Genomic DNA, 24,299 nt, shown 5'->3' on the forward strand with positions numbered 1-24,299 from the left:
ATGTACTAAAAACAAAAGAAAATATAAACATCAAATTCAGGATAGATATTACTTTTGAAGAGTTAACAACAGAGAAAGTATACAGCAAGCTGGTCCAAACCACAGCCTGCAGGCCACATGCAGCCCAGGACGGCTTTGAATGTGGCCCAACATAAATTTGTAAACATTCTTAAAACAGTATTAGACTTTTTTGTGATTTTTTTGTTAGCTCAATGACCATCCTTAGTGTTAGTGTATTTTATGTGTGGCTCAAGACAATTATTCTTCTTTCAGTGTGGCCCAGGGAAGCCAAAAGATTGGACATTCCTGGGGCATAAGGGGAGCTTTAGCTGATTCTGTAATATTTCCATCCTTCAAAACAGCCTCAAATATAACTGGGTGGGTTTTTATTATATTAGTCTCTGTGCTTGTTACATTTTCTCTGTATTATAAAATATTTCATTATTAAAAGATTCTGTACACAAGAATTATGCTCACTCAAAAAGTATTAAATGACTATGTCTTCTCCTTCTCACACTTAGAAATGTCATACGACTTGTTCTTTATGTCATCATTCCAACCATCCTTTTTTAAGCATTGTAATTACTTTTCCTGTTTTCCTGTCATTGTATTCACGTTTTCAGGGCTAAAATTGCAATTGGAAGTGTATCAGCTATTGTATGCATATATAGTTCTAAATCCACTATGTTCTATTTCACAGATTTAACTTTGATTTCGTTTTTTAGTGCTTTGGTCATAGGCTCCATTAACAGCTAGCCCATATTGTTCTTTATTGGGACTCATTCTTTTCTCTCCAAGTTGAGTACCCTTGTCAAGCACCCATCAAGGTACAATTCAGCACCACTGGTATCTGTCTTTTCCCATTAGTCTTCCCAACATCAGTCGTAGTCCCTACCATCTATTCAAAATACATCTAGTCCCTACAATCTACTCAAAATACATCTGCAAAAAATTCAATGTCATTCTATTAGGTGAAATTCTACCTACAAAATACCTCTCATTACTTCTAGAATTCCCCGGAATATACACTAACCTTATAATTGTCAGCTTAAAGTCTATTTACACTCATTTGAATGACCATAATTTGTGGGAATCAGAAAAAGCAAGAATTTTCCAACTAACCATTGTCTAGTGTAAGGATAAAAAAGGAAACAAAATATTGATCTCTTGTGGCCAAAATTAAATTCAGTCAATATGACTTTCGAGCATGCACTGTCAAAGGTCACAATTCTTTAGTGTGCGGTTCAAACAAAAGTAGCCAAGTGTTTATTATTAGAGTCAAACTAATGTCATGTGTCCCTTGAACATCAAGCCTCTATGTAATTTTTTTGTCTGAAAACATATTGAAGACAAAAAGTCACTTCTTCAGCACTGATACTGTGATTGCTAAGGAGAAGAGAAAACTAAAGCCAAAGTTGTTAAGTTTTCAAAACGCATGTACATTTGATTTTAAGAGGTGAATTTCCCCAGCTGGGCAGATGGCTTGAGCCCAGGAGTTCAACACTAGCCTGGGCAACATACTGAGACACCATTTCTGCAAAAAATACAAAAATTAGCCGGGCTTGGTGACAGGAGACTGTATTCCCAGAGCCTGTATTCCCAGCTACTCGGGAGGCTGCGGTGGGTGGATCACTTGAGCCCAGCTGGTCAAGGCTGCAGTGAGCTGCGATCACAGTGTGTCCGGAATTGGTGGATTCTTGGTCTCACTGACTTCAAAAATGAAGCCATGGACCCTCGCGGTGAGTGTTACAGTTCTTAAAAGATGGTGTGTCCGGAGTTTGTTCCTTCAGATGCTCAGATGTGTCTGGAGCTTCTTCCTTCTGGTGGGTTTGTGGTCTGGCTGTCAGGAGTGAAGCTGCAGACCTTCATAGTGAGTGTTACAGCTCTTAAAGATAGTGCATCTGGAATTGTTCGTTCTTCCTGGTGGGTTCGTGCTCTCGCTGGCTTCAGGAGTGAAGTTGCACACCTTCACAGTGAGTGTTACAACTCACAACAGCAGTGTGTATCCAGAGTGAACAACAACAAGATTTACTGCAAAGAGTAAAAGAACAAAGCTTCCACAATGTGGAACGCGACCCAAGCAGGTTATCACTGCTGCCTCGGGCAGCCTGCTTTTATTCCCTTATCTGGCCCCACCCACATCCTGCTGATTGGTCCATTTTACAGAGAGCTGATTGGTCCATTTTACAGAGCGCTGACTGGTCCATTTTACAACAGCTGATTGGTCCGTTTTGACAGAGTGCTGATTGGTGCGTTTACAATCCTTGAGCTAGACACAGTCACATAGTGCTAGTTAGCTAGTTACAGAGTTAGCTAGATACAGAGTACCAATTGGTGTGTTTACAAACCTTGAGCTAGACACAGAGTGCTGATTGGTGCATATACGATCCTCCCGCTAGATATAAAAGTTCTCCAAGTCCCCAACCAGTTCAGGAGCCCAGCTGGCTTCACCCAGTGGATCCTGCACCAGGGCTGCAGGCCCAGCTGCCCGCCAGTCCCCAACCGCCCGCCAGTCCCCAGCCACCCGCCAGTCCCCAGCCACGCCTGCACTCCTCAGCCCTTGGGCTGTGGATGGGACCGGGCACCACGGAGAAGGGGGCGGCGTCCGTCGGGGAGGCTCAGGCTGCAGGGGAGCCCACGGCAGGAGGAGGAGCTCAGATATGGCAGGCTGCAGGTCCCGAGCCCTGCCCCGCGGGAAGGCAGCTAGGGCCTGGCAAGAATTTGAGTGCAGCCCCTGAGGGCCAGCATTGCTGAGGGACCCGGTACAACCTCTGCAGCTGTTGGCCCAGGTGCTAAGCCCCTCACTGCCCTGGGCCGGCGGTGCCACCGGCTGCTCCGTGTACGGGGCCCTCCAAGCCCGCGCCCGCCGGAACTCACACTGGCCCGCGAGTGCAGGGCGCAGCCCGGGTTCCCGCCGGCGCCTCTCCCCCAACACCTCCTGGCAAGCAGAGGGAGGAGGCGTCGGCCTCAGCCAGCCCAGAGAGGAGCTCCCACGGTGCCGTGGCGGGCTGAAGGGCTCCTCAAGCGTTGCCAGAGTGGACGCCGAGGCCAGAGGCTGAGGAGGGGCTGAGAATAAGGGCTGCTGGCACACTGTCACCTCTCAACACCACTGCAATCCAGGCTGGGCAAGAGAGCAAGGCCCTGTCTTTAAAAAAAAAAAAAAAAAAAAGTGATTTCCCCCTTCTCTATTACCGTGTTTGGTGTCAGTTTTCTGCTGCAGGCTCTACTACACGTCTCATAACAAAACACGAGACTGAGTAATAGAACTTTCACAGGGATAAGGTGGAATCCATCACTTATTACTAAATCCATACCTATTAACAATAGAGTAAAATGTCTTTAGTTTCCTTATCTGAAAATGGGGACTAAAATACCTAATTATTAAGGTTGTTAGGGATGAGAAGGAAAAAAATTAAATTAAGACGAACAGGAATGGATCCTAGTTGGCTGAGGAGGCTCATTTTTTTTTTTTTTTTTTAAATTTTTGTTTCCATAGGTTTTTGGGGGAATAGGTGTTATCTGGTTACATGTGCAAGTTCTTTAGTGGTAATCTGTGAGACTTTTCTGCACCCATCACCCAAGCAGTAGACACTGAACCCAATTTGTAGTATTTTATCCCTCACCCCCTTCCAATCCTTTCTCTGAATCCCCAAAATCTATTGTGCCATTCTTATGCCTTTGTATCCTCATAGCTTCCACTTTTTTTTTTTTTTTTTTTTTTTTTTTTTTTTTTTTGAGACGGAGTCTCGCTCTGTCGCCCGGGCTGGAGTGCAGTGGCCGGATCTCAGCTCACTGCAAGCTCCGCCTCCCGGGTTTACGCCATTCTCCTGCCTCAGCCTCCCGTAGCTGGGACTACAGGCGCCCGCCACCTCGCCTGGCTAGTTTTTTGTATTTTTTAGTAGAGACGAGGTTTCACCGTGTTAGCCAGGATGGTCTCGATCTCCTGACCTCGTGATCCACCCGTCTCGGCCTCCCAAAGTGCTGGGATTACAGGCTTGAGCCACCGCGCCCGGCCAGCTTCCACTTATGAGTGAGAACATACGATGTTTGATTTTCCATTTCTGAGTTACTTCACTTAGAATAATAGTCTCCAATCTCATCCAGGTTGCTGTGAATGTCATTACTTCATTTCTTTTTATGGCTGAGTAGTATTCTATCATATATGTAAATATATATGTGTATATGTGTGTACGTGTATATGTGTGTGTGTGTGTATATTATATATATGGAATGTGGAACCAGTCCAAATGCCCATCAATCAACGAGTGGATAAAGAAACTGTGTCCACTCGTTGATTGATGGGCATTTGGGCTAGTTCCACTTTTTCACAATTGTGAATTGTGCAGCTATAAACATGTGTGTGCAAGTATCTTTTACATATAATGAGTTCTTTTCCTCTGCGTAGATACCCAGTAGTGGGATGGCTGGATCAAATGGTTCTACTTTTAGTTCTTTACCATAGTGGTTGTAATAGTTTACATTTCCACTAGCAGTGTAGAGGTGTTTCCTGTTCACTGCATCCATCTCAACAACTATTACTTTTTGATTTTATTATGGCCATTCTTGCAGGAGTAAGGTGGTATCGCATTGTGGTTTTGATTTGTGTTTCCCTGATCATTAGTGATGTTGAGCTTTTTTTCCTGTTTGTTGGCCATTTGTGTATCTTCTTTTGAGAATTGTCTATTAATGATTGTTTGATTTTTTTTTTTTCTTGCTGATCTGAGTTCTTTTTAGATTCTGGATATTAGTCCTTTGTCAGATGTATAGATTGCAAAGATTTTCTCCCACTCTGTGGGTGCTCTATTTACTCTGCTGACTGTTCCTTTTGCCATGCAAAAGCTCTTTAGTTTAATTAAGTCCCAGCTATTCCTCCTTGTTTTTTCTGCATTTGCTTTTAGGTTCTTGGTCATGAAATCCTTGCTTAAGCCAATGTCTAGAAGGATTTTTCCAATGTTATCTTCTGGAATTTTTATAGTTTCAGTTCTTAAATTTAAGTCCTTCATCCATTTTGAATTGAGTTTTGTAGATGAGAGATGAGGATCCAGTTTCATTTTCCTACATGTGGCTTCCCAATTATCCCAGCACTATTTGTTTAACAGGGTGTCCTTTCCCCATTTTACGTTGTTGTTTCCTTTGTTGAACATAAGTTGGCTGTAAGTATAAACCAGGCTTTATTTCTGGTTGTTCATTCTGTTCCACTGGTCTATGTGTCTATTTTTATACCAGTATCATGCTGTTTTGGTGACTATAGCCTTATAGTATAGTTTGAAGCCTCCAGATTCGTTCTTTTACATAGTCTCGCTTTGGCTATGTGGGCTCTTTTTTGGTTCCATATAAATTTTAGGATTACTTATCTAGTTCTGTGAAGAATGATTATAGTATTTTAATGGAAATTGCACTGAATTTGTAGATTGCTTTTGGCAGTATGGTCATTTTCACAATATTGATTCTACCCATCCATGAGCATGAAATGTGTTTCCATTTGTTTGTGTCATCTATGATTTATTTCAGCAATGATTTGCAGTTCTCCTTGTAGAGGTCTTTCACATTCTTGGTTAGATGTATTCCTAAGTATTTTATTCTTTTTGCAGCTATTGTAAAAGGGGTTGAGTCCTTCATTTGATTCTCCACTTGGTCGCCGTTGGTGTATAGGAGAGTTACTGATTTGTGTACATTAATTTTGTATCCAGAAGCTTTGCTGAATTTTTTTTATCAGTTCTAGGAGCTTTTTGGAGGAGTCTTTAGGGTTTTCCAGGTATATAATCATATCAGCAGCAAATAGCAACAGTTTGACTTCCTTGTTATTGATTTGGATGCCTTTTATTTCTTTCTCTTGTCTGATGGCTCTGGCTAGGATTCCAGTACTATGTTTGAAGATAAGTGGTGAAGTCGGCATCCTTGTCTTGTTCCAGTTTTCAGAGGGAATGCTTTCAGCTTTTCCTCATTCAGTATTATTTTGGCTGTGGGTTTATCATAGATGGCTTTTCTTACATTGAGGTATGCCTGTTGAATGCCAATTTTGCTAAGGGTTTTAAACATAAAGGCATGTTGGATTTTGTCAAATGCTTTTCTGGGTCTATTGAGATGATCATGTGATTTTTGTTTTTATTCTGTTTATGTGTTGTATCACATTTATTGACTGATGTATGTTTAGCCACCCCTGCATCCCTGGTATGAAACTCACTTGATTATGCCCGATTATCTTTTTGATATGTTGTTGGATTCGGTTAGCTAGTATTTTGTTAAAGATGTTTGCATCTATGTTCATCAGGGATATTGGTCTGAAAGTTCCTTTTGGAGTTGATTTCCACTTTTATTCTGCTGTGGTCTGAGATAATGCTTGATATAATTTCAATTTCCTTAAAATTATTGAGACTTTTGTGGCCTATCATATGGTCTGTCTTGGAGAAGGTTCCATGTGCTGATTAATCAAATGCATATTATATGGGTAGAATGTTGTATAAATATCTATTAAGTCCACTTGTTCCAGGGTATAGTAAAAATACACTGTTTCTTTGCTGACTTTCTGTCTTGATGACCTAATGCTTTCAGTGAAGTACTGAAGTCCCCACTATTACTGTGTTGCCATCTATCTCGTTTCTTAGGTCTAATAGTAACTTTTCTAAACTTGGGAGCTCCAGTGTGAGGTGCATAAATATTTATAATTGTGATATTTTCCTGTTGGACAAGGCCTTTTATCATTATATAATGTTCCTCTGTCTTTTTTAACTGCTGTTGCTTTAGAGCTTGTTTTGTCTAATATAAGAATAGCTACTCCTGCTCGCTTTTGGTGTCCATTTGTATGGAAAGTCTCTTTCCGCTCCTTTACCTTAAGTTTATGTGAGTCCTTATGCATTAGGTAAGTCTCTTGAAGGCAGCAATAGTTGGTTGGTGAATTCTTATCCATTCTGCCATTCTGTATCTTTTAAGTGGAGCACTTAAGCCATTTACATTCAATGTTAGTATTGAGATGTGAGGTACTATTCCATTCATCATGCTATTTATTGCCTGTATACATTGTTTTTTTATTTTTTTCCTAAATTGTATTTTTGTTTTATAGATCCTGTGAGATTTATGCCTTAGAGGTTCTGTTTTGATGTGGTTCCAGAATTTGTTTCAAAATTTAGAGCTCCTTTTAGCAGTTCCTGAAGTGCTGGCTTGGTAATGGCAAATTCTCTCAGGATTTGTTTGACTGAAAAAGACTGTATCTTTCCTTCATTTGTGAAGCTTAGTTTCGCTGGATACAAAACTTTTGGCTGATAATTGTTTTATTTGAGGAGGCTGAAGACAGGGCACCAGTACCTTCTAGCTTGTAGGGTTTCTGCTGAGAAATCTGCTGTAAATCTGATAGGTTTTCCTTTATAGGTTACCTGGTGCTTTTGCCTCACAGCTCTTAAGATTCTTTCCTTCGTCTGAACTTTAGATCACCTGATGACAATGTGCCTACGTGATGATCTTTTTGCGATGAATTTCCCAGATGTTCTTTGTGCTTCTTATATTTGGATGTCTAGGGCTCTGGTAAGGCCGAGGAAGTTTTCCTCGATTATTCCCCCCAATATGTTTTCCAAACTTTTAGATTTCTCTTCCTCAGGAACACCAATTATTCTTTGGTTTGGTCACTTAATGTAATTCCAGACTTCTGGGAGGCTTTGCTCATTTCTTCTTATTCTTTTTGCTTTGTCTCTGTGAGATTGTGTTAATTCAAAAACCTCGTCTTCAAGCTCTGAAGCTCTTCCTTCTGCTTGTTCGATTCTATTGCTGAGACTTTTCAGAGCATTTTGCATTTCTCTTAGTGCATCCAGTATTTCCTAAAGTTTTGACTGTATTTTATTTCTGCTGTTTATTCACTAAAGATTTCTTCCCTCAGTTCTTCTATTATTTTTTTTTATTTTTGTTAAATTGGACTTCACCTTTCTTGAGTGCCTCCTTGATTAGCTTAATAACTGACCTTCTGGATTCTTTTTCAGGTCAATCAGGGATTTCTTCTTGGTTTGGATCCATCACTGGTGAGCTGGTGTGATTTTTGGGGGGTGTTAAAGAAACTTGTTTTGTCATATTACCAGAATTGATTTTCTGGTTCCTTCTCATTTGAGTGGGCTATGTCAGAGGGAAGGTCTGGGGTTCAAGGCTGCTATTCAGATTCTTTTGTCCCATGAGCTATTCCCTTGATGTAGTACTCTCCCTCTTTTCCTAGGGATGTGGCTTCCGGAGAGCCGAGTTGTAGTGATTGTCCTCTCTCTTGTGGATCTAGCCAACCAGCAGGTCTACCAGGCTCTGGGCTGGTGCTGGGAGTTGTCTACACTGGGTCCTATGATATGAACCGTCTGCAGACCTCTCAGCTATGGGTACCAGTTCCAGAGGAGGTGGCAGGGGGGTGAAATGGACTCTGTGAGGTTCCTTAGTTTTGGTTGTTTAATGAACTATTTTTGTGCTGATTGGCGTCCTACCAGGAGGTGGCGCTTTGAAGACAGCATCAGCTGTGGTAGTATAGGGAGGATCAGGCAGTGGGCGGGGGGTACCTAGAACTACCAAGAGTATATGCCTCTTGTCTTCAGCTACTAGAGTGAGCCAGGAAGGACCATCAGGTGGGGGCAAGGCTAGGCATGTCTGAGCTCTGACTCTTCTTAGGCAGGAGTTGCTGCAGCTGCTGTGGGGGATGGGGGTGTGGTTCCCAGGTCAATGGAGTTATGTTCCCAGGAAGATTATGGCTGCCTCTGCTGTGTCATGCAGGTTGGTCAGGGAACTGGGGAAAGCCAGCAATTACAGGCATCACTCAGCTTCCACACAACCCAAAAGGCCGCTGTCACTCCCACCATGCACCCCAGCAACAGCACTAAGTTTGTTTCCAGGCAGTGGGCAAGCAGGGCTGAGAATCTGCCCCAGGCTACCAGGCTCCCAACTGTGAAAGCAAGCTGGGCTCTTTTCATTGCCCTGACATACCAGTCACACGATGCAGACATTTAGAAATCATGCCTCATCTCCTGGAGTTTTAAGTTGTTTGTAAAGAAAATACCTGTATGTGTAGACACAGATGTTTATGTATATGTACATGTTCACACATATGCATATTATGAAAATATGTGTATGTACACATACATTTGTATGCACATATGTATGAAAGTTAAATTCATGTATGTCAAGGATCTCCCATCCAACTGAAAACAAACGTAGGTGCACAGACTTCTGACCAATAATTTGTATTTTCTATTCGAGAAGATGCTCTTGCTCCTTCCTCACTCAGAGAAGGGACCATAATCAGCCTAACAATCTGTCATTGCTTAGATTTTTCCAATAAATGCCAGTGAATTTGCACTCCCGCATAAGAAAATAAGCCATTTCACAAAACCCAACCCCATTACAACGTACACAATGAAGTTCTTAGCTGACTGGCTGATGCCATATGAGCTGCATGCTGATTGGAAGAGTTATGAGTTACTCACACATCAGCTATATTCATACTGCAGCACTTTACGTTCTAAATAACAAGGGCCCTTTTTTCACTAGGAACATGGGAAGACAGTGAGACTGAGCTGCCCACTTGAACTGAGCATCATGATTTCTGGTCCTAGCAGCTATTACATGGTATTACATATTGACTGTAAAGCCATACTTAGAAAATGAGCAGCATGAAACAATGGGTGAACATGAGATCATGAGGTTGCCAAGCAGGAAACACTGTAGTAACAGTGTTTACATCCATGATACTCATAGGGTAATCCTGGGCAAGTTCAAATGTCTCTTCTGGAGAAACAATCAGACCGTTAAGTTCTCTTGAACTCTTATATTTTGAGTCCAAGTCCTATATTAGTTAAGTCTTGTATCCTGATCCTGCAATATTTGGCACAACTGGCCATTCCACCTTGTTTGAATCAGTACTGCTGTGTTCATTCCCTTTTTGTCCCAACCCTCTGCTTCTCTTGCCTTGTGCACAGACTACCCTTGGTCTGTCAATGCCAGTGACACATGGGGTTCCATCCTCAGCCTTCTTTTCATACCATGTGCTCCTGCTAGGTGAACTCACCCACTCCCTGTATGCTGGGCAATCACTGTCCCTAACCATCTCTATATCCCTGGACACCCAATGTCATTTAGACACCCAAACATCGGCACCTGAGGTTCAAAATCCAAAAACAAACAAACAAACAAAACATATTATCTTTCTCCCAGGAATCTACTGTTTCTTCCTTCCATCTCTGTCAAGGACACTATTCTCCACCCAATGTCCCAGGTCCTTGAGTCCTCCTTCGCCTTCAACCCCCTTTATCCCAGGGATCAATCCTCAAAGTTCTGCCTTGGAAATATCCCTTTCATTTACTTCCTTTGCTCCATTCCCTCAGTCTCTTTCCTATCCCAACGCACCTAGTCATCTTTCTTCAAGAGGTAGGCTGGCATTAGCTGAGTGCCACAGCCAGACCTGTAAGCCAGGCTGTCAACTGATTAATCATGACAAAGAGAACAGTCACAAAGTCCAGGATATTTGCTTTGACATGAATGAGAGTTACTCCCCCTGCAGAAATATCTACACAGGAGGTTGCTTGCAAAACACAGAAAAAGAACAAGAGGAGTTTGAGATCTTAAGAAGTGTTGCTCAGACAGATGGCCTAAGGTACTGTCACCAAAGAGCAAGTCTTACATATCCAGCGGCCAACACTCCTAATCCCCCAGTGCTTTAATATTCTCAGCCAACCTGAATCTCAAAATCTCTGCAATAGGCAATCCATATGATGTCTCTGTGCCTCCACCCTTTTCTTAGTTGGGTAAAGCTAATCAACTGTTGCTCTGGCCTAGCCTGGGATAACCTCTTTAGGGAGTCTAGACAAATTTCATTCTTGTTTCACCATATGTGAATTAAACAAAACAACACAAAAAAGCCTTAACCCTGAGTTTTCTTCTTCGTCCAACTCAACCTTTCATGATCCTCCTGCAGTTTTCTCTGGTCTCCACCTCCCAAGAAGTGTTTATCCCCATAAGATACTGTTCTAACATTAAATAACATATATTGTTAGTCATCCTTTAAGTGACCAACAATCATTTGGATATTTTCAACTCTGAGTGAAAGATCTGTCTTAAATCTTCTATGCAGGACTAGCTCTCAGGAAGCTATGTTCACTCAGCCTGGGCATGAAGACTTCCTCCACAATTTTCACACAGTCTGTTTGATCCTGGGCACTTCCTATGCCTCTTTCTCATCTGCAAAATGAAAATAAAACCACCTACTTCAAAGGGTTAGAATGAGGATTAAATGAGGCAATACTTGTATAGAGAATAGCATTCAACACATGGCAAGGGCTCCATAACTCTTAACTATTATTACTATTTTTATATAGCTGGTATATGACGTGCACCCAATAAATGACTTCAAGTTTCATGGGTATGGGCCAGTGCCAAAGGCTAGACAAACTATCAACTACAATATGACTTTAGGACAGACATCCGCTACTAGATTTGAAGAAGACACAAGTGTAGAATGAAGGAGGGCTTTATTCTTACAAAGTGGTTAAGCAGTAGGACATGTAAATGAGAGACTCTGTGTTGCTTTTTTGTTAAATTTATGTGTCAGGATTTGGCTGACTTCTTACTTTTCCCTTGTTTGCATTTTTAAGGTTATTTAATATTTAATGTTATAAAACCACTTGAGATTGCTACTACCTTAAATCTGTACTTTGTACAAGCAGCTCTGAAAATGTTAAGTGTAAAATTTAGTAGGGTTGGAAAGTGAAAAGTACAGCAGTGAATTTCCATGGCAATGTGGTGTTATAAATAAGACACGATACATGGATAAATCGACCAATGAAGATGTACAGATGAACAAAATAAGTATGTTTATTCATGGGTTTTAAAATCCTTTTGTATTCTGGTATTTTGTAGCCACAAAATTAAATAATCTAACCTTCAAGGTCATCATGTAAGACCTTTAAACTAAGTCTCTAAACAAAAAGTTGCAAACTTAAATCTCTACAGGGACTAGGCAGGTTAAGGCAAGTGAGGAGCTGGTTAAACTTAGCTCTCAGAGTACTGAGATGAATGGTTATTGGCACACAGTTTCTATGCTGGCAATGCTGGGGAATGTGGCTATTTCAATACCCCACTGAAATAAGGGCCGGTCAAATGTCAAGAAAGAATGCAAACTCAAGTGTTGTCAGATTTTCCCCATTTTTTCATAGAAAGCTGAAAATCTGATATTTTATAAGATGTCAGACTTTGTAAATGCTGGTGATTAATTCTATTAAAAATAAAAATCAGGCCAGGCGCAGTGACTCATGTCTGTAATCCCAGCACTTTGAGAGGCTGAGGCAAGCATATCATCTGAGGTCAGGAGATCGAGACCAGCCTGGCCAACATGGTGAAACCTCGGCTCTACTAAAAATACAAAAAATTAGCCAGGCATGGTGGTATGCGCCTATAGTCCCAGTTACTCTGGAGGCTGAAGCATGAGAATTGCTTGAACCTGGGAGGCGGAGGTTGCAGTGAGCCACTGCACTCCAGCCTAGGTGACAGAGCATAACTCTGTCTCAAAAAACAAACAAACAAACAAATAAATAAATAATAAAAATCATACAGGCCAAATCGTGCAGGCTAGATTCAACTTGGGGCTACCAGTTCACAACCTGTGCTTTAAACTCTTTAATAGTATAACTATATAGTATGTGGCAGAGATGGGTGGGATGATCTACTCTTCTTACACTCTAAACTATATTCCATATAGAATGAAAGTCTGCTTTCCTGAAGCATAGAATTTTCATAGGGAAAATTCCCTCTTGCATTAGATTATTAAATACTAATCGAATGAACTTTTGCTCAGTTCTTGGAAAATGTCTACCAAGTAAAAATGAAATCGAATCAAATAAACTCTATTTGTTATTATGCTAACAACCAGATATGGCCATTCATTAAGATATACCGAGGATTTACTAAATACCAAGACATACAACTAGGTGCTGGGAATATAAATATGAATTAAGTCAAAGTCCTTCCCTCAGGGTGCTGACATGCAAATCTCCAAAGCTGCTTCCCGACGGACGGGCAACAGCTGTAAATCTAAGGAAGCCTTACCTATTCTAAAAAATGAGTCACATCTTTTGTCTTCACTCCCAGCTTGTGACAATATTTGGAGAGTTACCTCTATTCTCAGGGTCATCCTGCCCTAGTGTCACTGGGGAAAAACGCCTGGAGAACTCAGTCTTTCCATATCAAACCTGTTAAGCCCGGTTAAAATAGAGATGGTGTCCCTTCTCATCCCTTCTCTGGGTAAAAGGCAAGGAAAGAGTGGTTGAGTAGAGAGGCAGAAGACAAGGCAGAATACAAACCTCAAAGTGTGAGCTAAGTAGCTTTCCCAATGTCCAAATCCTCTCAAGACTTTAGGGTCACATAGAGCAGAGAAAAATGGACAAGGCTTCAGTGGCTCTCAACAGGAGGCTGTCATTAAAGCTAAGAAGGTCCCTACTCCATGGTAGTGGAGGAAGAGCTCATAGGAGCTGAGGGTGGCCAGGTCGTTTCTGGTATTGTTCTGAGCCTAAAAAGGACTTGGAGCAAAAAGATTCTTGACATCATGAAACATTTATCAAGAATGAACTATATTCTTATAATTACCTTTCGTCTTCTAGTAAAAAGCACAATAAAGGCAAATCAGGCCGGGCGCGGTGGCTCAAGCCTGTAATCCCAGCACTTTGGGAGGCCGACACGGGCGGATCACGAGGTCAGAAGATCGAGACCATTCTGGCTAACACGGTGAAACCCCGTCTCTACTAAAAAAAAAATACAAAAAACTAGCCGGGCGAGGTGGCGGGTGCCTGTAGTCCCAGCTACTCGGGAGGCTGAGGCAGGAGAATGGCATGAACCCGGGAGGCAGAGGTTGCAGTGAGCCCAGATCGCGCCACTGCACTCCAGCCTGGGCGACAGAGAGAGACTCCATCTCAAAAAAAAAAAAAAAAAAAAAGGCAAACCAATGTTCATACTTCGAGAAACAACAAAAAGGAAATGTAATCCACCCCACTGTCAAAGATTTCATCATAAGATTTTTTTAAAGTTTGAAAATGTACAAAAGAAGGGAGGCCGGGGTGGTGACTACTCACAGTCCCAGCTACTTGGGAGGCTGAGGTGGGAGGATCCCTTGAGTCCAAGGGTTTAAGACTGTACTGGGTAGGTGGGAAGGCAATCAGTAAGAAATTTCCAGCTAGAGTTACTACAGTAAATAGACCATTCCAAGCATCTCACGAATGATAACAATTTAAATTACAAAATGAACATTTCAAATTACAAAAATAAAATTATTTACACTTTTCCTAGAATATACTAGGTAATTCAAGGCAGAGATAGACTATCCTACAGAAAATTGATTCTCAAGTGGTTCTTATAATCACTTGTACATATTTGGAATATACTGGTTAAGGTAACAAACACACATTCTTTGTTCCATTGCATGCTTTAGAGTAACATTATTCCTAGTGCTATAAAACCTCTTTCATGTAGAACCTCAGGGTAACCAGGAAAGCACTGACAAGGAAAGAGGTAGGTAGAGAGCAAATTGCCTTCAATGAAGGGACAGCATGCAGATATTCTCAGAACCACGCCTAGAGATTAGGACTGCTTTCTAACGGGGTCAATAATTAACACCTGCAGTGTTCCTGAACATGGTTTCTGACTCCAGGACTTTGTCCATTTATAGCCAGATTGAGGTTCCTAAAAGAACAACTCTGAAGACACTTAGAAATTGAGCCTCAAGGCTTTCAGTAATTAAATCCTACCTTTAGACTCTGGGTCTTGGTCTCTATTAGCCCAATGTGTGTGTCTCCTGAAACATCAGCTCTGGGCCTGCTGCTGCCTTGACCAACCTTCATCATCTGTCAAAAATAAGTCTCCCAGAGAAGGCCCCCACCCATCATTTCTTCTACAAGACTTCCCTCTTCCTTCAACTTCTGTGGTGCTCTCCCTCAGAAAGGGGTCACAGGATTCTTTTGCATTGCCAATCATGCCTCCTTAACATCAAAACCAAACAATCAACAACAAAAATACATCTACTGACTACCTACTATCTTCCAGCCACTGTTAAGTGCAATCAAATATGTAATTCTGTTTTATCCATCACAGCAACACATCAACATGGCTTGTCTGAAGTCAACAGCTAGTAAATACAGGAGTGGGGACCCAAACTCAAGATGACACCAGGGATGTCTGATGTGAAAGCCTGTGCTTTTTGTACAGCAGCACTCTACCTATTGTTTAACCACAAAAATAATAGTTAAAATCTACCAAATAATTACCAGCAGATATGCTTCTAAACACCCGATATGTTCTAATTCATTAATCCTCACAAAAACTTTGCAAGGTTAATACTGTTATTACTCTCATTTTAGAGCTATGGAAGGAGACACAGAAAGATCAAGCAATTTGCCTGAACTCCATGTCTTGTAAGTGGCAGAGTATGTGTCCTTAAGCAGTATACAGTATCTTCTGATAGTGCTGCCTAGCTGTTTTCGGATTTTTATACTAGCTCTTCTGTTCAACTTCTCCCCCTATATTCCTTATCATCCTTTTTGCATTATAAAAGAAAGTCATTTAAAGGGATGAGTGGTATGTATGGAGAGTAGGGGAAACAGAAATGAAAAAGGAGCACTCCCACTTCTTGGCCTTGGTGGTCCAGACAGGATGAAACCCTCAGGCTAGACTTGAGATAGAACCAACCATCCAAGATAACCTCTCCCTACTGATGTCCTTGAAATCACCTTTGACAGATGTACCCTGAATGGAAAATGAATTAAACAGATATAGGCCGTAGGTAAACCTGGTGCTACCTAGAGCTCTGGCATTGTGTGGGTATCCAAAATATTCAAACTACCTAAAGAGGTGACCAACCCTGGCACTGACTCTTTGGAGGAGTTCCACAAACTCCTACAAATCTCAGCTTTGGAATAAAATAATCAACATGAGAAAAAAATATTGGAAATCTCTTCTATGTTATGAATTCTTAACTCATGTTTCAAAATGCATTGCCCTTCAAAAGATACCATAAATAAAAGACAAGCCATAGACTAGGAGAAAATGTTTGCAAGTCATTAAACCCACAAAGGATTTGTATAAAGAACTCTTAAAACTCAATAGTAAAAAAAAACCCACAACTTTAAAATGTGCAAAAGATCTAAACAGGTATCTACCAATACATAAATGGCCAATAATCACATGATAATGCCACATCATTATTCACAAGGGATATAAAAGTTAAAGTGAGAGATCACTTCACATGCCACTAGAATGGCTATAATTGAAGAGATAATAGCAATGTTTTTGAGGATGTAGCAAAACTGGAACCTGAACACACTGCTGGTGGGAAGATGAAATGGCGCATCTTAGAAAGTTTCATAATTTCTTAGATATTCATGTTCACATTTCATATCTCTAAATGTGAATTTATCATATGACTCAGTAAGCAATTTCTCCTTTAGGTAGCTACCCAAGAGAAATGAAGACATATCTGAATGTTCACAGCAGCATTATTCATAGTAGCCAAAAGGCAAAGACAATTAAATACCCACTCAATGGTGAATGGATAAACAAAGTGAGGTATATCCATTCAAATGAAGTACTGATATATTCTCTAAGCTGTATGAAACTCAAAAGCCTTATGCCAAGTGGAAGAAGTTAGCCACAAATACCACATATTGGGTGATTCCATTTATATGAAATGTTCTGAAAAGGCCAATCTATTGCCACAGAAAATAGATTAGTGGTGGTTGCCTGGGGCTGGGAGTACAAAGGAGTGAAAGCAAATAGGCTATCCACAGTTGCTCTGTTTGCTCCACAGGGAAGTCAACTCACAACTGAGGTTCTCTCTCTGATGCATTCAGAAGGATGAAACATACATTAAGGAAGAGGTAACTGGTACCCAAGGTATTTCATGACAGAAGCAAACACTGAGGTAATGTTCCATTCCATGTGAACCCAGAGCCAACTCCTTCATATGGGGAGGGGGGCATTCTGTAATTCTCTTCTCTTTGTATACTTCCAAAATATATTATAATGACTACTGATGGATTTAAAATTTTGCAGCAAACCTTTTATACTTTCTTCATTAACCCCTGAAAAGACTGCAAAAACATAAGACATTTCTATTAAGATATACTAATTTTGGCCTGGTGCAGTGGCTCACATCTGTAATCCCAGCACTTTGGAAGGCCGAGGCAGGCAGATCATATCAGGAGATTGAGACCATCCTGGCCAACATGGTGAAACCCCGTCTCAAAAAAATACAAAATTTAGCTGGGCATAGTGGCATGTGCCTGTAATCCCAGCTACTTGGGAGGCTGAGGCAGGAGAACTGCTTGAACCAGGGAGTTGGAGGTTGCAGTGAACCAAGATTGTGCCACTGCACTCCAGCCTGGCAACACAGCAACTCCATCTCAAAAAAAAAAAAAAAAAAGATACACTAGTTTTGATTACTGGGAAGAGTAATTTAAAAGAGTTTTTTAAGAAGTAATGAATTATCTCTTATAATCAAAATAAGGAAAGATGTTACAACATCATTCCCTAGACTAAGAGTTAGTACATTTTTTCTGGAAGGCCAGTTAGTAAATGTTTTAGGATTTGTGCACTAAGAAGAAAAACTAAGGATGTTGTGTAAGTATTTATATAACCATTTAAAAATGTAAAAACCATTTAAAATGTAAAATATAACCATTTAAAAATGTAAAAACCCTTTGTATTAGTCCATTCTTGCATTGCTATAAAGAAATGACTGAGGCTGGGTAATTTATAAAGAGAAGAGGTTTAATTGGCTCATGGTTCTACAGGCTGTACAGGAACCACAGCAGCATCTGCTTCTAGAGAGGCCTCAGGAAACTTACAATCATGCCAGAAGGCAAAGGGGATGCAGGCACGTCTTACATGGCCAGAGGAGGAGCAAGAGAGAGACAGGGAAGGTGCCACACACTTTTAAACAACCAGATCTCGTGAGAACTCACTACCGTGATGACAGCACCAAGGGGGATGATGTTAAACCAAGAGAAACAAACCTCATGATTTCCAATCACCTTCCACCATGTCCCACCTCCAGCATGGGGATTACATATCAGTATGAGATCCAAACCATATCAATCTGCCCCTGACCCCCTCCCAAATCTCATGTTTTCCTCACATTTCAAAATAAAATCATACCTTCCCAACAGTCCCTCAAAGTCTTAATTCATTCCATCATTAACTCAAGACCACAGTACAAAGCCTCATCTGAGACAAGCTTAGTTCCTTCTCCCTGTGAGCCTCTAAAATAAAAAACAACTTAGTGTGCTCACTTTGGCAGCACATACATTAAAACAGGAGGATCCAAAGAACATTAGCATGGCCCCAGCACAAGGATGAGACAAAAATTCTTGAACCATTCCATATTTAAAACCAACAACAACAACAATAAGTTAGTTACCTCTAAGATACAATGGGGGTATAGGCATTGGATAAATACCCCCATTCCAAAAGGGAGAAATTAGCCAAAAGAAAGGGGCTACAGGCCCCATGCAAGTCTGAAACCCAGCAGGGCAGTCACTAAATCTTAAAGCTCCGAAATAATCTCCTTTGACTCCATGTCTCACATCCAGGGCACACTGGTGCAAGAAGGTGGTTCCCCAGGCCTTCCTTGGACAGCTCCACCCCTGTGGCTTTGCAGGGCTCAGTTCCCATAGTTGCTCTCAAGGGCCAGCAATGAGCACCTGCAACTTTTCCAGGTACAGGGTCCAAGCTGCTGGTGGATCTACCATTTTGGGGTCTGGAGGACAGTGGCCCTCTTCTCACAGCAATGCTAGGCAGTGTCCCAGTGGGACTCTGTGTGGGGACTCTAACCCCACATTTCCCCTCTGTACTGCCCTAGTACAGGTTCTCCATGAGGGCTCTGTCCCTGCAGCAGGCTTCTGCCTGGACATCCAGGCTTTTCCTTACATCCTCTGAAATCTAGGTGGAGGCTCCAAGCCTTAATTCATACACTCTGTGCACCTGCAGGCTTAACACCATGAGGAAGCCACCAAGGCTTATGACTGGCAGTCCTGAAGCAACATCTCAAGCTGTATCTGGGTCCCTTTGAGCCATGGCTGGAGTTGGAGCAGCTGGGATGTAGCGAGCAGTGTCCCAAGGCAGGGCAGCAGGGTCCTGGGCCTAGCCCAGGAGACCATTCTTCCCTCCTAGGACTCTTGGTCTGTGATGGGGGGGGGGTGGGGGGTGCCATGAGTGCCTTTGAGGCCTTCTCCCCCATTGTCTTGGCTGTTAGCACTTGGCTCCTCTTCATCTATGCAAATTTCTGCAGCTTGCTTGAATCCCTTCCCTGAATACAGGCTTTTCTTTTCTACCACATGGCCAGGCTGCAAATTTTCCAAACTTTTATCCTCTGCTTCCCTTATGTAAGTTCCAGTTGGATATCATTTCTTTGCTCACACATATGAGCATAGGATGTTAGAAGCAGCCAGGCTACATCTTGAATGTTTTGCTGCTAAGAAATTTCTTCCACCACATACCCTAAATCATCATTCTCAGTTCAAAGTTCCACAGATGCCTAGGGCAGGGTCACAATGCCTCAAAGTTCTTTGCTAAAGCATAACGAAAGTGACCTTTGTTCCAGTTCCCAGTAAGTTCCTCATATCCATCTGAGACCTCATCAGTTTGGCCATCTCTGTCCATATCACTATCAGCATTTGGATCTCAACCATTCAACAAAACTCCAGGAAGTTCCAAACTTTCCCTCTTCTTCCTGTGCCTTGTTGAACTGGGTAATGGGAAGACCTTGAAACAGTTTGGAGGGCTTCTTCTGAGAAGCCCATTACCCAATTCCAAAGCTGCTTCCACTTTTTCAGGTATTTTTTATATCAATACCCCACTCTCAGTACCAATTTTCTGTATTAGTCTGTTCTAACATTGCTATAAAGAAATACCTGAGACTGAGTAATTTATAAAGAAAAGAAGTTTAATTGGCTCATGGTTCTACAGGCTGTACAGGAAGCATAGTGGCTGCTGCTTCTGGGGAGACCTCAAAAAACGTACTATCATGGCAGAAGGCGAAGGGGAAGCAGGCACATCTTACGTGGCCAAAGCAGGAGCAAGAGAGAGAAAGGGGAGGTGCCATATACTTTTAAACAACCAGATCTCATGAGAACTCAATGTTGCAATGAGGCACCAAGGAGGGATGATGTTAAACCATAAGAAACTGTCCCCAGGATTGAGTCACCTCTCCAGGCCCCACCTCCAGCATTGAGAATTGCATTTCAACATTAGATGTGGCTGGGGACATAGATCCAAACCACATCGCCCTTCTTATTTCACAAGTCATACAAAAACTGGCAGCAGGCCAGATGTGGTCGACTGACCCTGGTTTACCAACCTCTGACCTACACACACTTCAAACACACACACGTATACAACTGCTCAACTTCAATCTGTCTCTGTCACACACATACCCCACCCTACAAATATTTTTGAACACACTTTCCTGTGGCAATGTGGAATTAAACCCTTGCAAAAGTTGTGTTTTTGAAAAGCATAACCTTTCAAGTAGCCAAAACCTACAGCGGAAATTGCTTATAATTTTCAAGTCAGCCAGGAAATAGGGTTAAGGGAAAAGGACTAAAATCAAGTATATCTTAATTAAGGATGGCGCCAAGGAATGTAAAAATATTTAAATATTTGTTTCGTCTTCTCTGACAGATTGAGAATGACTCCCTCAAACACATTTTTCCTTCTGACACGTTTTCATTTTAATATCAAATCATATCTAATAACAGTTCTCCATAATTCCACTGCAGAAGTAAACCAAAAATTTTTATTGTTTCACTACTGATCTCAGGCTCTAGGTCAATAAGATGCAGAGATTCAGAGCTAGAGACAGACTTTGATATAGACCACGGACTCGAGAGAACATAATCAGCCCACAAACTACACTCAACTGCCTAACTCCATTTCTTACACAAACCTGGCTTTAGGACCAAGGGGCTCCTCATCAGACTCTTCAAGCTCGTAACAGCCACGGTTCGTCAGGCATTAGGCCAACAACTGTAGCCTAGATTTAGGTTTTAAAGACATTGCATCATGGAAGCTATAATTACAATCAGGTCTCCCACTGGCAGCTGTGAGAGAACAGGACCTTCCAGGAGGCTGAGCTACACCTGTAGCCGCATCTGAAAGATGTTACAAGAGCATTGGAATGCCTGCTGGGAAGGCTACAGCCAGTACACAATAAACAGGCTTCGGTAAAATCCGGTACAGCCAGTTTAATCATGAACATTAAAATCTCTTGTAAAATCAAGGCACTATTAAGCTAAATCATCCTTTGATTTTTCAATTGTTTCAGAATCAATGCCCAGATGTTCATCTATCTACATACCGATTGATATTCATTCTCTGTAGTTATTTCCCATAAAGGCTGCAAATACTCATTGGGTTATCTAGCAGCTCTTTCAGATCCCTCACGTACCTCCCTCACTACACAAGTAGCCATCCAAGTCACTCAGGGTGATTCCATGGGGCTGCTGGAAAGGGAAATGTTCGAATATGAAAGAAGAGTCCCACTTCTTCCCATCCCCAATGAGGCCTTGGGGCACATACCACTTCTCTTTTTTCAAAATGAGATACTCAGTAAAAAATATCATGGTGCTACAAACATCACCTGACATTTAAACGGCAAACCCAAGGAGCAGCAACTGAGTAATAAAGAAATCAAGAACTCTGAGCTTCTGTTTCTCCTTCTATAGAATGAAAGATCATTGTTACAGGCTGACTACACGGGGATGCTCAAGTGGAGGACGGGATGAATTGAACTATGTAGAGGTAGACAATCTATACATTTCACAAAATGTTAAGTTCATGGAATAAATTAGCTGCAACATGTTTCATGCTGGTTTGGAGACTCATCAGTGCCCCCAAAGAATTTCCCTGAAATGATGGCACTACAGGAACCTGTATTTTTGAATGGTGACCTGTTCAGGACTGAGAAGCTGGGGCTGGGAATAAAATACTGTCCAAGAACCAAAGAGTGGCTACCCAGGTCAAACCCCAAACCCCATTCCTTTATGCACACACAAATAACCACCACCCTGAACTTCACTTGATCAGATTTTTCCATTTTTGATGTCAAATCATGAGGTTAATGAATTCAAGTTCATTTATACCCACTGACCACTCTGCATGCAGAGATACTTATTATTCTTCTCTTTCCCTGGGAGTAAACTACATATCTACATTATTAATTTAAACTCTCTGAATACTAATACTGCATAATTCTGGGTGATCAAAAATGTTATTTAACGACATGTTCTTTTGTAAAAAGTCTATCCACATAGGTAGATAGATCTGGGTTATTTTTAAAAATTTATTAAGCCTATAAAGACTTGGATTAAATTAAAGCTATTGCTTCTATCAATGGGCCAACATCATTTAAGTACGTATACATTTAGCAAAAGCACTAAAATTATAGAGAAAGTCTTATACCAGGCAAATAATTCATGTATCTTTATCTTAGTTGTACTCAGACATATTTTTTAAATACTTCTACGTTCCTTAATTTTTGCTAAACTGATTTTTAATATCACTTGATCTGAAAAAAAATACTGAAAATCAATTCCCTTATATTTTCTAAACGAGAGAAATAGAAAAAAGAATCGGCCAATGCTTATACTGTGCAATACCCTTGCTATCTGCAACCCCCACTTCTTCTGTTACTGCCGAAATATGTGTATACCACAGTGACTGCCTCTCAGAACCCTGTCTAACTTTATTGACTTGGTGTTTCATTTAAGGTGTTTATTATGATTTTTGTGGTTTTAAACGGCAGTAAATTTTACTTCATCTGTGCTTCCTTTTCTAGAAGTCATTTAAAAATATTCTACTTCTGTATTTTCAAGCTCAACACTGCATGCAAATATAAGATCTATGAATAAAATTTGTTTTTTAAGGGTATCAAGATAAGGCCAAGAGGGCTGAGTGAGGTGGCTCATGCCTGTAATCTCAGCACTATGGGAGGCTGGGGTGGGTGGATCACCTGAGGTCAGGAGTTCAAGAACAACATGGCCAACATGGCGAAACCCTATCTCTACTAAAAATACAAAAATTAGCTGGGCATGGTGGCACATGCCTGTAGTCCCAGGTACTTGAGAGACTGAGGCAGAAGAATTGCTTGAACCCGAGAGGTGGAGGTTGCAGTGAGCCAAGATCACACCACTGCACTCCAGCCTGGGCAACAGAGCGAGACTGTCTCAAAAAATAAAAATAAATATAAAAAAAGATAAGGCCAAGAAACTGGCGTCCACCTGAGAATGTTCAACATTCTCCTCTATGAAATGAGATGGCTGGACTATGAGAACAATACTGCTAGAAACTGTTCAATCAGAATTCATCATTGGTCTTTGTCTTCAGAAAGCAGAGGTCCACAAGCAACCAGCAGATGAGCATACAATACTATTGAGAAATGCAAATTAAGTTTAATTTAAATAACAAGTTAACATCACAGACAGAAACAGATCTGTTGTACTGAGAGTCACAATTATACAGGGATAGGTTCAAAACTGTTTCCCAGATTAGGCCGTGACCTTATGTGGGAGACTGTGTCAACATTTTTAATGGAACTCTAGGTGGTAAAAGAAAGCCACCTGTTATGTCAGTTGACAATGTATATTTTTATCTACTTTTGTGAAAGGGTGTACATCTATCCAATTTGCCTGGTTGAATCACAGGGCGTAGGCTGAAGTGTAATAAGTACTGAGTGGTGGGGAGTGTGAGGAAACTGATAGAGAAGCCTTGGATTCTATGGTAATCATTTTGCATTGGCTCTAGAGGGTAATGGACATCAACCCATGAGGTCTGTTAGGATCTAATACTTCTAGATGCACCGAAATATTTTGTCGTTTATTGGTAAATAGAAATCGGGTGGTGGTTAACTTTGCTCAATACCACAGAAAAGTAGGAACTAGACTTGGCTACCACTTACATGTGACCATTACCAAGGCACTATTAGATCAATTTAATTCAATCCTAAGATTTAATGAGTACAAGCTATTGCATTAGATACCATAGAAAATGGAAAGATGCCTTTAAGGAATGTTTGCAGTCTAGAACCTCCAGTCAAGAAATGAGATGGAATAAATATACAAATAACCACAATTCAGGAAAACACATAAGGTAAATATTATCAAGGTACCTTTAAGTTTCACAGTGAGTGAGATGCCAAGGGGTTGAACTGCAGAAACAGTTCTAGGTTGAGGGGATATATGAAAAGGGCCTGGGGCAAGGACATAGATTTTTCAGGGATTTTCTTCTTGCTTTAAGATAAGTATGGTAGGTCG

The 24,299-nt window shown here is 41.2% G+C and overlaps 1 protein-coding gene and 1 non-coding gene across 3 annotated transcripts in view; one reads left to right on the forward strand and one right to left on the reverse strand.

Annotated features, from left to right (window-relative positions):
• CERS6 (ceramide synthase 6) overlaps window positions 1-24,299 on the reverse strand; it is a 324,127-nt gene that overhangs the window by 147,074 nt on the left and 152,754 nt on the right. The gene's annotated exons all lie outside the window — the stretch shown is intronic.
• On the forward strand, window positions 18,274-18,379 carry LOC115893324. The gene has a single exon (XR_004053341.1). It is a non-coding gene; the product is annotated as a U6 spliceosomal RNA (small nuclear RNA).

This window comes from Rhinopithecus roxellana, chromosome 14 (genome assembly GCF_007565055.1).
Source record: "Rhinopithecus roxellana isolate Shanxi Qingling chromosome 14, ASM756505v1, whole genome shotgun sequence".
Classification (NCBI taxonomy): Eukaryota; Metazoa; Chordata; class Mammalia; order Primates; family Cercopithecidae; genus Rhinopithecus; species Rhinopithecus roxellana.